This window comes from Rhinolophus sinicus, chromosome 16 (assembly GCF_057876585.1).
Source record: "Rhinolophus sinicus isolate RSI-liver-muscle chromosome 16, RSI-T2T, whole genome shotgun sequence".
Lineage (NCBI taxonomy): Eukaryota > Metazoa > Chordata > Mammalia > Chiroptera > Rhinolophidae > Rhinolophus > Rhinolophus sinicus.
Window position 1 is genome coordinate 79,655,053 of NC_142516.1, and position 16,631 is coordinate 79,671,683.

Here is a 16,631-nt window from a genome sequence, read left to right on the forward strand (position 1 = left end):
GGGAGATGTATGCAGAGCAAAGGCTATGCTTCTGATTTGGAAGGTGAGGCTGAGTGAGTCTCTTCCCCAAGAATTAAGAGCACAGATGGCTGGAGGAAGAGTGAGTGCTGGGTTCTGAACGTGTAAGAGCGCTGGGCACTTCCGTGGAGTGCTGAGGAGCAGTCAGGGCTGGAGGCCGAAACTGGAAGGTCATTGGTTTCGCATCCCACGTGATGAGGGTTGTGGGGAGCGAGGAGAGCCGCGCAGGGTTAAGAAAAGACAGTAGCTGTGAATAGAGTTTAAGCGGGGCCAAGGGCCCTGCAGTCTCAAGGGCTGGGCTGGGTGCCTAATCAGGCCGACACATTAGCTTTTATTAGTTAGGTGGGAAGTAAAGGAGATAAAGCTTGTCAATCTCAAGATCTGTGAATCCCATACACCATAATAGGAAACTGATTCAAGCCAATCACCCTTGCCTGCAGGCAGCAGAACCATAGGTCTCAGGATGTATGTACTTCCCCACGGGACAAAACCTATATGCATATGAACAGATGGAGAGCACATCATTGAATCTCTTCCCTTGCAGGTTTTGGGAAGGAATGCAGCCACAGAGGCAGAGGCTCTCCTTAGCCAGGGGAAGGTGGGGGGCTGTGCCCACCTCTACGAACACCGTGGATTCTCCTGTTCGTCCCCACTTGACTGCACCTGGCTTGAGTTGTCCCCACCCCCACCCCATGGGGAATCTTACTCGTCATCTGGCTGACCAGCCATCCTCCAGGGCCAAACAGGGAGACATGAGGTGTAAGCACAAAGGTGAAGCAAAGTCCCTGAAAGGATCCATCTCACAGACTCTCCTTTCTTTAGGGGCAGGTACAAGGAGACAGACGGGTAGGCTGCTGTGTGACAACAATTGGCATGCAGGTGACGTCAAGCTCTTCAGAGGCTGGTATAAACTTAGGAAGGAAGAACAACAAGAAGGGATCTGAAGAAATACCTGACTTCCCAGATGGGACATGAGAAAAAATGGTCAGGATTGGGAGAATACATATGGAAATCTGTTTGATGGATGCCATGTGTCCTATTCCATTTATGCCACCAAAGCAAAAACACCACAGACTGGGCACCTTTAACAACAAACATTTATTTCTCACAGTTCTAGAGGCTGGAAGTCCATGATCAAGGCTCCAGCAGATTGGTGTCTGGTGTGAACCCACTTCCTAGTTCATAGATGCTATCGTCTCCCTGTGTTCTCATGGTGGAAAAAGAGAGGGAGCTCTCTTGGGTCTCTTTTATAAGGCACTGATTCCAATCATGAGGGCTCCACTTCCATGACCTACTTATCTCCCAAAGGCCCATCTCCAAACAGGATTAGGTTTCAGCATACGAGTTTTGGAGGAATACAAACATTGGTTTCAAGAGAAAATCAGTGATGGCTAATAAGTGCAGTAGTAGCAATTGTAACTACTTTGATTGAGCGTCCCCATGTGCCAAGTAATGTCATCTCCTTTGGATCCCATGATGTGTGAGATAGAGTTTACATCCTGCTCTGCAAAGAAAGATACTGAGGATCAGAAGGGTTACAAAACATGCCAGAGCCACCCAGCATTAGGAGCTGTCCGGACCGTCTGACTCACAGCCTCCCTGATTCAGAGAAGCCTGAGTAAGTGCATGCTGGGAGTCCCTGTTGCACGTGGTGATTACCCATCACTGGGCACTTCACAGGGAGAATGGAGGGGTACCACTTAGGTCACAGGATGGTCCTGAACAAGAAATGAGAAAATGAATGGAAAAAAATCATACTTTCCAGAAGACTGAATGAAAGAAAAGGGGAGATGGAGGGCAATAGCTGGAAGTACAGCAGAGAGTGTAGAGTGGGAGATGGAAGAGTTAGGGGAGTGTTTAGAGAAAGGGAGTAGAACAGAATGGAGAAATGGAGATGCAGGAAGAAGGGAGGCTCAAGGCTCAAATGTTGGTGGAGCTAGTGCCCTTGAGCAGATGGTGGTGTCTGTTTGTGGCCATGGTAAGAAGCCAAAAGTTTTTTATGCCTGATTTGGATATTACTCCTGATTTTCCCTGTAACAGAAGAGGCAAGGCTGTACTTGAAAAGTACATTTAAGTAAGGATTTTAAGTCGAGGGTGAACATTTAGAATTACTGCTGAGAGAAACAGAGGATACTACTGACAAGTGAGCAAGAGTGAAAGTATCATTGCACAATATTATGAACCTACCATGACTTTGTGGTGTCCTGGAGGGCGGAGGTATGATTCTCTCTAACAGTCTTCATCTGCCTACATACAAGCCAGAAGAAAGAGAATTGTTAGGTGGAGGGTTCATTCAGAGATGCAGGCAGGGGAGGGAGGGCAAGAAGGCATGCTAATGGGCTGTGGATAGAGGAAGGACAGAGATGGAAGTGGCCCCTGAAGGAGGATCAAAAGCAGGCACAGAGGTCCTGGGGAAGTGGCAGCCTGAATCCTCGGGGACTCACATCTGAGTGAAGTGGTCGGGAGCAGAGGTCCCTGATGGTGCCTGAGACATAGATGGGGAGAGGAAGCAGCCTCACCAGAGGGGTGGTACGAGGCTGGGAATGGAAGGGAGTTCCTTTCACAGGACAACGTGGGAAGGGTGGGATGGGCAGACACTAGGGGAAAAGAGAATGAGAATACCCGATGTTTGGAAGGGAAGAAACGTGAGCCACACGTGGAGCTGACAGTGGAGGGAGGGGTGAGTGCCAGACCTAGGGAAGGGTCCTGAGACCGCAGTGGCAGATGTTCTATCTGGAGAGACCCTCAGGTGTCCACCTCCTGGATATAGGAATCTCTGTGGCCTAAGAATACTCTGTAACAGGACACCCAACGGTGGGAAACCTAGGGACTGAAAACTCGTATGCATGCGCGCACTGGTTCAGCACCGAGGACAGCTCCTTTTGACTACAAACTTAGACCAGGCTCCCATCCTCAGATGCAGGCCTTGAGCATTGGCCAGCTCCAAGGAAAGCTGCACAGACCCCAGAACCTCTTCACAATTGCGGTGTTTCTTCATTTCTAAGGCTCCAATATTGTCCCTCCATTTCAAGCAACTCAGCTCAGCACGTGAATGATGGGATGGGACCCACTAGTCCTGTGTTCTTTGCAGCTCCTCACTGGGCCAGGCCCTGTGCTGAGCCCTTCATATGGGCCCATCCAACCCTCAGGACTCTACCCTCCAGCTCTTACTATTATCCCACTTTAGAAATCAGGACAATGGGCCCGGAGAGGTTTAGTGAATTTCCAAAGTGAGCTGGCTAGTGGGTAGCAGAGCAGGGATTCACACTATAGCCAGCCTGACTCTAGCACCCCACAAAAAACGATCACACAGCGGGGTCCTGATTCCAGCCCTGCCATTGATAACACAACTGCTACCGTGTCATACTGTTGCCATGGCACCAGAGGGAGTTTCTGCATGAGGAAGACCAGCAGGGCATCACCTGTTGTACACACAGAAAGAGGATAACGTTATCTCTGGTTAAGCCATTGGGCATGTTGGCCTCAGTGGGGAATGAAGAAGAAAGGGAAAGGCTTTAATCCACTCTGACAACAGACACACAGGAAGGAAACAGTACTAGGAAAAACAGTTCTCATTTCAAAAAAAGAATTCCCGGGGATAACCTTAGAAAGGGGGAGAGAACCATAACGAACTGCACTCTAAGGAATTAGTTGGGAGACTATGCACGCTGAAATAGTTGCTCAATTAAAATGGGTAAGAACTTTATTTCATTTGTAAAATATAGCTTTTCCTGAAGAATTAATTCATTTAGAGAAATTGTAGTGAATTCTGTATTGCTGTCAATTCCTTGACCATATGCATGTCTAGTTTTGTATAGAAACAATTTCATACTCCTCATTTTTCCTCTAAAGGATCTATTTTTAGAGATATTTCATTTTATAATATAATCTCCACAAATATGTTTCATAGGTGAATAATACTCCATGGAGTGGAGAAAATATAATTCCCTTAGGCAAATCTGTGGATGCCTGGGGCTGGGAAGCGGGAAGGGGTGAGGGAGATCAGGACTGACTATAAGTGGGCACAAGGGAACTTTCGGAGGTGATGGGAATGTTTTAGAGCTGGATTGTGGTGATGGTGACACCATCCTGTAAATTTACTAAACATTTTTGAATTGTAAACATTATTTACTAAAAGTTATTAAATGGGTGAATTTTATGGTATGCAAATTATACCAGAAAAAAATCTGTTTTAAGAAAAATATTTGGGAATACGTTTTTAAACAAACTAGAAACTAAGGCATCATCTTGTGTAAACCCATTTCCATTCTGATTCTCCAGGTGATATTACTGGCTAGGCCTTACAATCATTTGTTTCTCATACAAATGTTACACAAAGTCAGCTGCACTGCACCTTGATAACAGCAAAGCTGTTTGGGGTGGGATGGGGTGAAATAGGAGGTAGATATTTAGCAAAATAAAGATCTACAATTTTAGCAAGAGAGAATTATTGCCAGTTCTAAAAATGGGGTATGTCTGTTGAGTTTTCTCTAAAGGAGTTGTATTTATGATATTAAATCTTGCAGTAAAAGAACTTCCCTTAGGGCACATCTCAACATTAAAGGTTAGTCAAGGGTGGTGTTACTGAGTCCCATCTAGAGAGTGTGTTGGAGTCTACGAATGTAATGATAGCCACTCATTGAGAGAAATAATTCCCTCAGCAATTAATGAAAACTAGTACCCAATATTAATCTACTATGACCTACTGTAAAAAGTCACTTTAAAAAATTTATTTAAAATCTTGAATCATTTTTGTTTGAACTTCTCGGAATTGCAGGCTTTACTGAGTCCATTTGGCTTTCCTTGTAGGTTTAATTAAACTGTCAAATCATACTACGTTTAAATAGAGTGAATTGGGGGGGAGTATGACTGCCTCTAGCTTAGCCTGAGACCTCCCTTTCAAGGATAGAGGATAACGGAGGACTGACTGATAATAATCTGTAATACTATAGTAATCTATAAGAATATATATGAATAATAATACATGAATAACGTAATAATCTGTAATACTATACAAGAACATTTCCCTACCCTGAGCTTGTAGGTTGCCATTTAATTCTCTTTAGTTATGAGTATAGGTTAGCTTTGCCCTGTATTTCTCTCCCTGAATCACACACTTACTTAGAGGTGTGGCCCAGAGGCAACAACTTTTCAAATCCAGATTTTCCAAATGAGAGTTTAAGACAACAATTATTTGATACTACCTAGCATTCACACTTCCTATAAAAATAATGTTAACTGACAGGTACATGGAATATATAAAATTCAAACACTATAAAGTTTGAATTAGTGTCTGAGTGATATCTACACCTTAATAAGAAGAGTTTGTGTATTTAGACATATCTAGCCAGGTATATCAGAAAGCTAGGTCAAGAACAGCAAAAATAAATGTTTTTGGTTCCAGGAGACTCATAAATTTTGCCTGTGTTATTACATAGATCTGCATGATTGGCATAGTATTATCAGGGTGGTCTAGGTTATACCACAGTAACAATAGTAATAAATGAACCAAACACTGACAGAATTGTAGGAAGAAATCATCAGTTCTCCAATATTAGCAGGAGACTTCAATTCTCCACTTTCAATAATGGATTAACAACCAGACAGGAAATTAGATTTAAAAAAATAGAAATAGAAACTTAACCAAGGAAGTGAAATACTTGTATACTGAAAACTACAAAATGTTACTGAAAGAAGACAAAAATAAATGGAAAAACATCTGTGTACATGGATTATAAGACTTAATATTGTTAAAATGTCAATAATTTCCAAAGCGATCTTCAGACTTAATGCAATCCCAATCAAAAGCACAATAGTGTTTTCTGCAGAGATAGAAACAGTAATCTTAAAATTCACATGGCAATCAAAAGACTAGAAAGTCAACACAGTCTTGAGAAAGAACAAAGTTAAAGGTCTCACACTTCCAAATTTCAAAAAGTATTACAAAGGTATAGGAATCAAAACAGTGTAACAGAAATATAGACCAATCAAATAGAATTGAAAGCCCAGAAAGATATCTTCATCTACATGGACAAATGATTTTTCTACAGGGGTTTCAAGACCATTCAATGGGGAAAGGATAGTCTTTTCACAGATGGTGCTGGAAAAACTGGATATCTACATGCAAAAGAATGAAGTTGGATACTTACCTTACAACATTTCCAAAAATTAAATCAATATTGATCAAAGACCTAAATATAAAAGCTAAAACTAATATAGCAATGATTTCTTGGATATAACACCAGAAGCACAAGTAACAAAAGAAAAAAATAGATTAATTAGACTACATCTAAATTTAAAACTTTTGTGCATCAAAGGACACAGCGAAAAAAGTGTAAGGGCAACCCACAGAATGAGAGAAAATATTTGCAAATCATGTATCTGTTAAGGAGTTAATATCCAGAATGTATAATGTGTGTGTGTGTGTGTGTGTGTGTGTGTGTGTGTGTGTGTAAATCAACAATTAAAAAACAACTCAAGTAAAAATAGGCAAAGGACTTTAATAAACACTTACCAATAGAAGATACACAAATGGCCAATGAACACATGAAAACATGTTCAGCATCGCTAACCATTAAGGAAATGCAAATTAAAGCCACAATGAGATACCACCTCATATCCATTAGGATGGCTACTATCAAAAATAAATAATGCTAAAGAAATTAACAGAGAAGATCCAAGACGGTGGAATAGAAAAAACAAGTGTTGCTGAGAATGTGGAGAAATTGGAACTCTCATGCATTGCTGAAGGGAAAATAAAATTGTACAACTGCTATTGAAATAAGTACACGCATGGTGATTCCACAAAAACTTAAACATAGAATTACCCTGCGATCCAGCAATTCCAATTCTGGGTATATACCAAAAGGATTGAAAGCAGGGACTTGAAAAGACATTTGTACACTACATTCACAGCAGTAATATTTCCAGTAGCAAAAAGGTAGAAGCAACCCACGCGTCCATCAATGGATGAATGGATAAACAAAATGTGGTGTGTACATACAATAGAGTATTATGCAGCCTTAGAGTAATCCTGGTTGTAGGCCCTTGCTCTTCATCACTTTGAATATTTCCTGCCAATCCCTTTTGGCCTGCACAGTTTGTGTTGAGAATTTTAGCTAACTGTCTCGTGGGAGCTCCCTTGTAGTTACATTGTAGGTAACTACTTTTCTCTTGCTACTTTTAAGATTCTCTCTTTGTCTTCAACTGTTGCCATTTTAAATATGATGTGTTTTGGTGTGGCCCTCTCTGGGTTCATCTTGTTTGGGACTCTCTACACTTCCTGGAATTGTATGTCTATTCCATTCACCAGGTTAGAGAAGTTTCCGGTCATTATTTCTTCAAATAGGTTCTCAGTCCCTTGTTCTCTCTATTCTTCTACTGGTTGCCCTATGATGCGAATGTTATGCTTGATGTTGTCCCAGAGGTCCCTTAGTCTATCCTCATTTTCTTAGATTCTTTTTTCTTTTTGCTGTTCTGACTGGGTGTTTTCTGTTACTTTGTCTTCCAAATATTGATTTGATCCCGTTTCTTTTAATTCATGTTAATTCCATCTAATATAGTCTTCATTTCAGTTATTGTATTCTTCATTTCTGATTGGTTCTTTTTTTATGTTTTCTGTCTCCATTTTTATGTTTCCAATCTCTTTTTTGAAGTTCTCACTGAGATCATCTATTCTTCCTCTAACTTCATTGAGCATCCTAACCAGGCTTTGAATTCTGCATATGGTAGATTCTGGAGTTTTGACCTGTCCTTTCATTTGGGACATATTTTTTGTCTCCTCATTTTGGCTGCCTCTCTGTATTTGTTTCTATGTATTAATGTCTCCTGGTCTTCATAGAATGGCCTTATGTAGAAGGTGTCCTGCAGGGCCCAGTGGCACAGTCTCTCTGGTCACCTGAGCTGGGTGTTCCAGGTATGTCCCTTGTGTAGATTGTGTGTGCCCTCTTGTTGTAGAGCCTTGATTGCTGTTAGCACATAAGCGGATGGGATTGACCGGCAGGCTGACTGGCTGTGAGGACTGGCTGTGTCTACAGCAGATAAGCTGTTGTGCATGGACGGATCCCACGGAGTGGGACTTGCTTTAACAAGGCTCTGGTGCCTATTGAGTCCACCCTTTAGGTGTGTCAATCGTGGAGCTAATTGGCTGTGCTTTGGTGTGGTCTGAGGGTAGCCACCTGGAGTGTTGGTTCTGGGGCCTCTTGGGAGGGGCTCCAGTGCCGGCTGAGATCAACTGCTTCCCGTGTCCAGCCTGGGGCCACCTGATAGGAGCTACAAAGTGATGTGCAGTTGGTAGCTGCCTGTGCTGGGCTTGGAGGCACCTAGGAGTGATTATGTTGTGAACTGAGGCTGATGGCCACTAGTGCTAGGCTTGGGGTACAGGGCATGCTAAGGCCAGCTACTTCTTATTTGGGGTTTGTGGACCTTTGAGAGATTTTAGGAAAGTCTACAGCACAGGCTAAGCATGGCCACTTGTAAGGAACAGCCCCTGAAAGAGGTTCAGGCCAGGCATGTACAAATTGGTAGTTACAAAATAGTCATGGAGATGTGAAACACAGTATGGGAAATATAGTCAGTAATATTGTAAAAACTATGTATGGTATCAGATGGGTACTAGACCTATATAAATACCTAATCACTATAGTGTACACCTGAAAGTAATATAAAATAATATTGAATGTCAACTATGATTAAATATATTTATATTCACAGAATATAAAGTACAGTATTGGGAATGCAGTATTGTTATAGCTATGTACAGTGTAAGATGGGTAGCAGACTTGTTGGATCTACCACTTTGTGAGGGGTGTAAATATCTAATTATTATGTTGTTTTGTACACCTGAAATTAACAAAAATAAATAAAAGAATGTGAATGTACTTAATGCTACTGAACTGTACACTTAAAATGGTTAAAATTATAAATTTTATGTTATTAAATTTTTAAGAAATAATTCTTAAGAAAACAACTGTGTGTCCATCAGAACAAGGAGTTTTGTGGACGAACAATAGAAAGGGGATAAATATAGAGTTGCCATATTCAAAAGAAAAAAAATATAGGACATCCAGTTAAATTTGAATCTCAGATAAACAACGAATATCTTTTTCAGTATAAGTATATCCCATGAGATATTTGGGTCATAATTACACAAAAACCATTCGTTGTTTATATGAACTTAAAATTTACCAGGGTGCCCTGTATTTTATCTGGCAATTCTAGTTAAGTGAATCTCAACAGGACCCCTAACCAGGACCCTGAGCTGTTTCCCCAGAGATGTTTTCCGAGCTGACACCATGGGCCACGTGCCTATCCCTAATGCCCAGTTCACTGGGCACTTGGATACTCATGCTGTTTTCCTGCAGGAAGAGGACATGCTAGCCTGGGGACCCCACTCCGGTGGACATGCAACTTGAAGTTTTCTCTGTAAATGACCCAATCCCAACCCTGCCCATGTCCCTTCCTGCAGTCCAGGTCTGGCATTGTGCTGTGTGTACACAACCCGCCGTCACACGGGGACCCTGGGGCACAGACAGGAGGATGGGTAAGGGTGCTGCAGGGCACTGGGTGTATGCATAGGGATTCCAGAGAGCACAGGGGACCCAAAGGGAAGGGAGGCAGTGGTGCTGTGCGGGTGGGGCGAGGGAAGTCCTAGCAGAGGCCTCAAGAGAATGACAGGAAGGTCAGGGGATTTGGGGTTCACCAACCCATGTGAGCCAGACTTTGAGTCCTAGTGGTCAGCATGGCTGCACAGGGCTGGTGGATGGAGTGCCCTCTGGCAGGACTAAGGGTCTGCACTAGGTCTTTGGTTAACAGACGGGAACCTCTAAAAATACATTAAACCATCTCATCACGGGACTATGTTCACAGCTTAGAAGTAGGATGGAAAACAGACTGGACAAGTGAGACTGGGAGCAGCAAGACCCAGTGGGGGAGTGATGAGGGATTGGTGACAAGATGGAAAGAACAAGTGTGTCTCATCAACAGGTGGGACTCCTGGTCTGCAGATTCAGTGTGTTCTGGGAGTCAGAGCTCCCGGCGGGGGTGGGGGGGGGCCCTCTACAGGAAGTGGAGGCCCTGTCTCCTGGGACGTCCATTATATCAGGCGCCTCTTTCTTCCTGCACTATTCTCTATCTCCCTTCCCTCAGGTCTCTATTTTGAAAATTTTTAAACCTGCAGAAGAGCTGAAAGAATAGGTTAATAAGAAACCAGTTGCCTTCACCTGGATTCACAATTGTTTATGTTCTGAAATATTTAATTGCTCCCTTTCTCTCTGAACATATTTTTGAACCATTTGAAAGCTCATTTCAGATATCATGGCCTTCACCCCTACATCACCCAGCATGATGGACCTCATGTTCTTCTCACCGTATCTCATCATGTCCTTTGATTTTTATCTTTAAGTTCAAGCATTAGGTTAAAGACATGCCCATCAGATTTCTCCATTATAAAGGTATCTCTCTCCAACATGCTCCATTTTTAAGAAATCTTATTTGAAACATGAGATTCTTTTTTGAAAGCATGCTTAGTCCTAATTTCATATGTTAAATTTGCCTAATGTTGATGAGACCTACAGCTCCATAACATCTTAATACTTGGCTTCCTTAAAGGGCAGAAAGCACCAAAGTTGTACATTTTATCCACTGTGACTCCAAGGGGCTTTTTAAAAAACTTTCATTTATTTTATGGAACAAACATTCTTAGTGCTCCCATCACGTGCTGTGCAGCATGTTAGCAAATGACACACAGTGAGAAGAGAATGGTCCTCCATACAGTCTCAGGGAAAATTCTGTGTATCTGCTAGCTCAACACACCTCAATAAATGGTAATGTCGCAGGATAGATAGCCTAGGGTATTGACCCCACCTCCCGGATACCAAATGAGGCACCTCCCTTCAAGTAAGTAAAACAAGGATTCACACCCAACATCTGCAGCTAGAGATAAACAACAACTAACTTCATCTAGCAGGGAGAGTATCCATGACCGGGGCCTGAACTTTAGCTAATTTTAATGTCATTATAATCTTATTTCCATTGTGGTTACTGTGACTCCCATCATGCACCTGCCACCATGACACTTCTGGAAGAACTGAATAAGAACAAAAAGGAGAGAAATGGAGATTTCTCTAGAGAGGAGGAGACAGGGTGACATCCTCAAATTCCTGCCCTGAACAGAGACAAAAACCCTAATCACGACCTTCTGGGGGCTACTTGATCTCTGAGTTCACCCTCATTTTCTTCTCAAGTGTGTACTTTCGCTTTAATAAACTCCATGCACTTTCCTACATTTGTCTCACTCTTGAATTCTTTCTCACCCAAAGACAAGAACTTTGTAACACAGGGTCTCAGCTCCCGCTCCTCAGAACCCAGGATATGGTGAGGCCAAAAAGGAACACCCACGGAGCCATAGATAGGGGAGTCATACCACTATAGTCTCGCTGGCACAAAAGCAAACGTTGGCTAGTACCCCAACAAGGGGTCTTCCTGAACTCCAGTCTCGTTGGCAGCCGGTGGAGACACAGGAAGTAGAATCAACACGATCTGCAATCCACAATCCGCTTGCTAACCACACTTGCTAGCCGCAATCCATAGTCTGCTTCTCTGCCAACCGCCTTGCCAGTGTAGCCACAGCAGTTATATTAGTGGCTAATGGCTAACCAGTAACAGCTGACGGCCAACCAGCCACAGCGGATGGCCATCTGATTACAGTTGATGGCCATCTACTACCCGAGCCAGCACCTTTCCACGTGAGGCCGAGAGCCTGGAAACTGCTCTCTGGGGCTCTGACCCTACAAACTTGGTTTCTGCTGCAGGTTGAGTCTGCTTCGGGACATCCCCAGGAGACTCTGGCATCATTAAGAATCAAGAAATTATAGAGTACAAAAGAAGTGAGTACTTGTCTGCCTCAGAGAAGTGTTGGCAGGTTGGTTGGGGGCTTTGCAGAATTGTCTGGGGCTGGGAAGCAAGCAGGAGAGAGGATTTCTTGAAAAACCTCCCAGGCCTGCCAGCCCCCAATTGAGAACCACTAACGTAGGTGAAAGAAGCTTGTTCTGTCCCCTGCAGGGTCAGGTCCCATTCAGGCGTGATGGGTCCTCAATCCGTCTAAGGCCCACAGCCCCTGTGAGACAGGCAGTAAGAGGTGTGCTGGGGGCCCTGCTCCCAAAGATGAAGACCAGGTCCCAGAAATGCAGCAGGTTCTGTCCACATCTCTGACAGGCATGCCAACTGTCGTGCGGGAGACCCTGCTCGCTGCGCCATTTGTCGTGCGCAGAGGCCATCTCGCCACGCCATCTTTCAGGCGGGGCGGCCTGCGGGGTCTCTGCTCCCGCTCCCCACATAAGAACGCAGGATATGGTGAGGCCGAAAAGGAACACCCACGGAGCCATAGGTAGGGGAGCCATACCACTACGGTCTCACTGGAGGCTGGGCCCACTGGACGCCAACCTGCCGTCCGCTTTTCCGCCAACCGACCGACTGACGACTCTCCTCCACTCTCTCGACTCTGTTCCTCTCTCTCGGCTCTCCTCTTCCGCTCTCTTCGGCTCTGCTCGGCTCTGCTCGGCTCCTCGGCAATCCTCGGCAGTCCTTCGTAGCCACAGCAGTTATACCAGCGGCCAATCGGCTAACTGGCCACAGCCGACGGCCAATCAGCCACAGCCGACGTCCATTCACCACCCGAGCCAGCACCCTTCCACGTGAGGCCGAGAGCCTGTAAACTACTTTCTGGGGCTCTGTCCCCACACTCCACCCCTACAGGGTCTCGCCTCACAATCTACGCGACAAGCGTCTTCCGCGAGGGTCCCTGTGCCGTATTAGCCTACTGACACCTACGGACGAAAAGAAACGGTAGTCTTAGGAACCAACAATGGCAACTCCCTCCCATCTGGGAGGATACATGCTAGCTTTTTGTCCTGGGAAAGGAGGGTCGCTGCCACTGGCACCTTTCCCGGTTTGTGGTACCAGACCTTTATGGCAGTACTTGGGGTCCCTTGCATAGTTTCAACATGTAACAGAACAGGGGACCCCATAATAGGCCATAGTGAGAGCACATAGTTTCCTCACAAAATCATCCCGGTATCGGGACCTCTGTATACTACAGTCACTTGCAGTGGCCACTCAGCCACCACTCCTGGCGTCACTTGCAAATCATGAGTCAAACCGGTCCCCCATGGGGCTATCAGACCTAACCACCGACAGTGGGGGCTTTTGACCTGCCAGGGCCAAGTCCATTTCTGCCGTTCCCCTGCTTTCAAGCATGTGGGTGCTGGCAGCAAAATGTTCCCATTTCTGCCATAGCCTGGCTTTAACAGAGTCTCACTGGTGGTAACTTGTAATTGAATAGGAGCAGCCGTTCGATGTAGCAGAGCTTCTACTGGTGCGGGCCCTCCCTTCCGTGGTCTCTCATTCAGGACTCTCAGGACGTCCCATAGATGACAGGCCCAGTCACGCATCGTGGGAGGGTGTTTTGACACCCAGAGACCTTGCTTCAAAAGGCCATTATAGCGTTCAATCATGCCAGCTGCTTGTGGATTGTACGGGGTGTGAAACAACCATTGCACGTCCATCCTGGCAGCCCAGCGCTGCACTTCTTGCCCCGTAAAATGGGTACCCCTGTCACTTTCAATGACTTGGGGGCGCCCATAGAGGGCGCACAGCCGTGTAAGGGCGACCACCGTATGCCGCTGATCCGCAGCTGGACAGGGCCAAGCAAACATCAACCCCGTAGCAGTGTCCACTGCTGTAAATGCATATATCGCATTGCGGGCCTTAGGCAGGGGTCCAATGTAATCCACTTGCCAGCGAGTGAGGGGCACTCTCCCTCGCGTAATCTGCTATGTCTCCCAGGGGAGCCTCCGCCTTTGGGGGCTGTCCTGGGCACAGACGGCACAGTCATAGCAGGCATCTGCTATCTCCTGCCATTTCAAAGGCAGGCCCCAGCGTCTGCTCACCTGCCACATGGTTCAGCTTCCAGCGTGCTGCAATTTCCTATGCAGCCAGTGGGCCACATCAGTGGCAGGAGCCCGCTCTAACCATCGTACCCGTGCTGGGGCATCTGCTTCATCATTACCTGGGGACACTAAGGGGGAGTGACCTGTGACATACATTAAGGTCACCTCCTTTTTCTGCCCTAGGTCCCAGAGGTCCTGCCACATGGCTTGACCCCACAGTGGACGGTGTCCCACCAACCAGTTTTGGTGTTTCCACGTAGGGAGCCACAATGTTAGGCCCCGGAACACCACCCAGCTGTCAGTGCAAATAACTAGGGGCCCAGGCTCGTGGCTGATTATCATCCACACAGCCCGTAATTCAGCCCACTGGCTACTCTGGCCCGTCCCAGTATCAAACCAAATGGTGTCTGTTTTGGGCTGCACACCAATAGCCATCCAAACAGCTGCAGCCCCTCGGCTAGAACCATCGGTAAACCAGGCATCCTCAGGTACTGGGGGCTGTCCTTCTTAGTAGGGCGAGGGCTCCAAGTCCTCCCCTCTAGGCAGAGTACTTGGCTCAGCCTGGGCTACAAGCTCCGCAGGCCACAGAACCTGCTGTAGCTCTGTGCTCAAAGGGCTTGAACTAAGGGTGCTACGTTGCTCCAAGTAGGCACCCCACTTGGCGAGGGTGGTGGTCTGTGCCACCCCCGTTTTGGGTCCCTGGGTCCATGTACGGACCCACCCCTGGACAGGATACATTGTTCGAACCAACACGCGTGCTGTTCCTGTGATGGCTTCTGTGGCCACTAGGGCTGCATACACAGCAGCCAGCTGTTTCTCTATTAGAGAGTAGCGAACCTCTGTTCCTTTCCATAATTGGGACCAAAGTCCCACTGGCAACCGGAGACGCTCCTGCCGTTGCCAGAGGCCCCATCCGTACCCCTCTTGGGTTACGTGAACATCAAGTTCAAATGGGCGGCCGGGGTCCACTACTTGCAGAGCCTGTGCCTGCTGCACTGTCCGTTTCGTGGCAACGAAGACTTGCTCTATAGCCTCAGTCCAATCCCATGAGGCCCCCTTTTTTATCATATTGTACAAGGGCCTTGCCATTTGTGCTAAATGGGGTACAAACGCCCGCCAATATCCTAGCAGACCCAAATACGTCTGCAGTTGGGAGACCTTGGTCGGCCGGGGAAAGGCTTGTATTTTGTCAATGATTGCCTCAGGTATAACCTTTGTCTTACCTGACCACACAACACCCAAAAATTTGACGGATAAGCCAGGGCCTTGGACTTTTTCCTCATTCACCGCCCAGCCGCGTGACTTCAGGTGGCGGAGAAGAGAGGGAGCTGCTTGCTCTAAATCAGAAAGAGAATCTGAGGTTAACAGAATGTCATCAACATAATGAAACAAGGCCACAGAGGATGGGTGATCCCACTGTGCCAAATCCTGGGCCACAAGCCCGTGGCAGATAGTGGGGCTATGCAAGTATCCTTGCGGAAGGACTTGAAAAGTCCACTGCCGCCCATCCCACGTAAAAGCAAACTGCTCTTGACACTCGGGTGCAATGTCAATGGAGAAAAAAGCATTGGCCAAGTCCACTACATAGTGATATGTCCCCAGGCGGACAGTCAGACGATCCATTAAATCATGAATTGAAGGCACTGCAGTGTGCAAGGGTGGCGTCACCTTATTTAACTCCCTATAGTCCACAGTCATTCGCCAGGTCCCATCTGGCTTCTTGACAGGCCATACTGGGGAGTTAAAGGGACTGTGCCTTGGCCTCACAATATGTGCCTTCTCCAATTCCAATATTGTACGACCAATCTCCTCCTGCCCTCCTGGCAGGCGGTACTGTCGCACTGTAACCACGCGCCAGGGCTGTGGCAACACTTGAGGAGGGTGGTGAGCATGCCCGTGTGTCACTGCTTTCACCACCCGGATCCGGAGACGGAACTCTCCTACTGATGTCTATAAGCTGAGGCCATGTAGCACGTCCACCCCTAGAATATATTCTGGAACGGGGGAGACATAAACCTTGTAGGTATGAGGAGGAAGCCTTCCTATACCTAGTGGTAAGGAAACGGCTTTCACAGTCACAGTTTTTCCCCCGTAGCCATCAATGCAGACTGCTGGTCCAGGGAACAGTTCTGGGTTCCCATAAACGAGACTGCAGTCGGCGCCAGTGTCAACTAGAGCCAAAACCCTCTGTACATTCGAAGGGGACCAATATATGGACAGTTCCACGTGGGGACTCCGGTCCCTGCTCGTCCCCTCTGACCGGGTACCTTGGCCCCACCCCTAATCAAGCTGAAAGGAGTCAGCCTCAAGCGGCTGCATGAAGTCCTGGAGGGACACGGGTCGCGCTTTCCCAGACTCCTCCTTTATGCTTCTCCGGAATTGTTGTTCTGGACGCAACTGTTTCCAAAGTTCCAGCAGGAATGCATTGGGTTGTCGGTCTATTTTCTTCCTATCGACCCCTGCTGCCACGAGATCACGCCACATCTGTGCGCGTGTTACTCTCTGAGGCCCGCGACCTCGCCCCTTTACCTTTGGTTTGGGCTTCCAGGTCTCAACTGTGTGGACCTCCTGTCTTAACTTCCTTCGCCTCTGGCTTTCAACATCCCCTAGTGTGGCCATGGCAGTTGTAACTTCATGGATCCGCCGCCCTACATACGGTGTAAGAAT

The 16,631-nt window shown here is 46.3% G+C and overlaps 1 protein-coding gene across 2 annotated transcripts in view; it reads right to left on the bottom strand.

The window, feature by feature from the left end:
- Positions 1-16,631, bottom strand: part of SHC3 (SHC adaptor protein 3) — a 247,362-nt gene that overhangs the window by 167,985 nt on the left and 62,746 nt on the right. The window contains exon 1 of one of the 2 annotated variants that reach the window (XM_074330218.2): positions 2,206-2,258. The exons of the other annotated variant lie outside the window; for it this stretch is intronic. The gene's annotated coding sequence lies outside the window, so the exon portion shown is untranslated. Of the gene's footprint in view, positions 1-2,205; positions 2,259-16,631 lie in introns of those variants that run through there. 2 annotated transcript variants of the gene reach the window in all.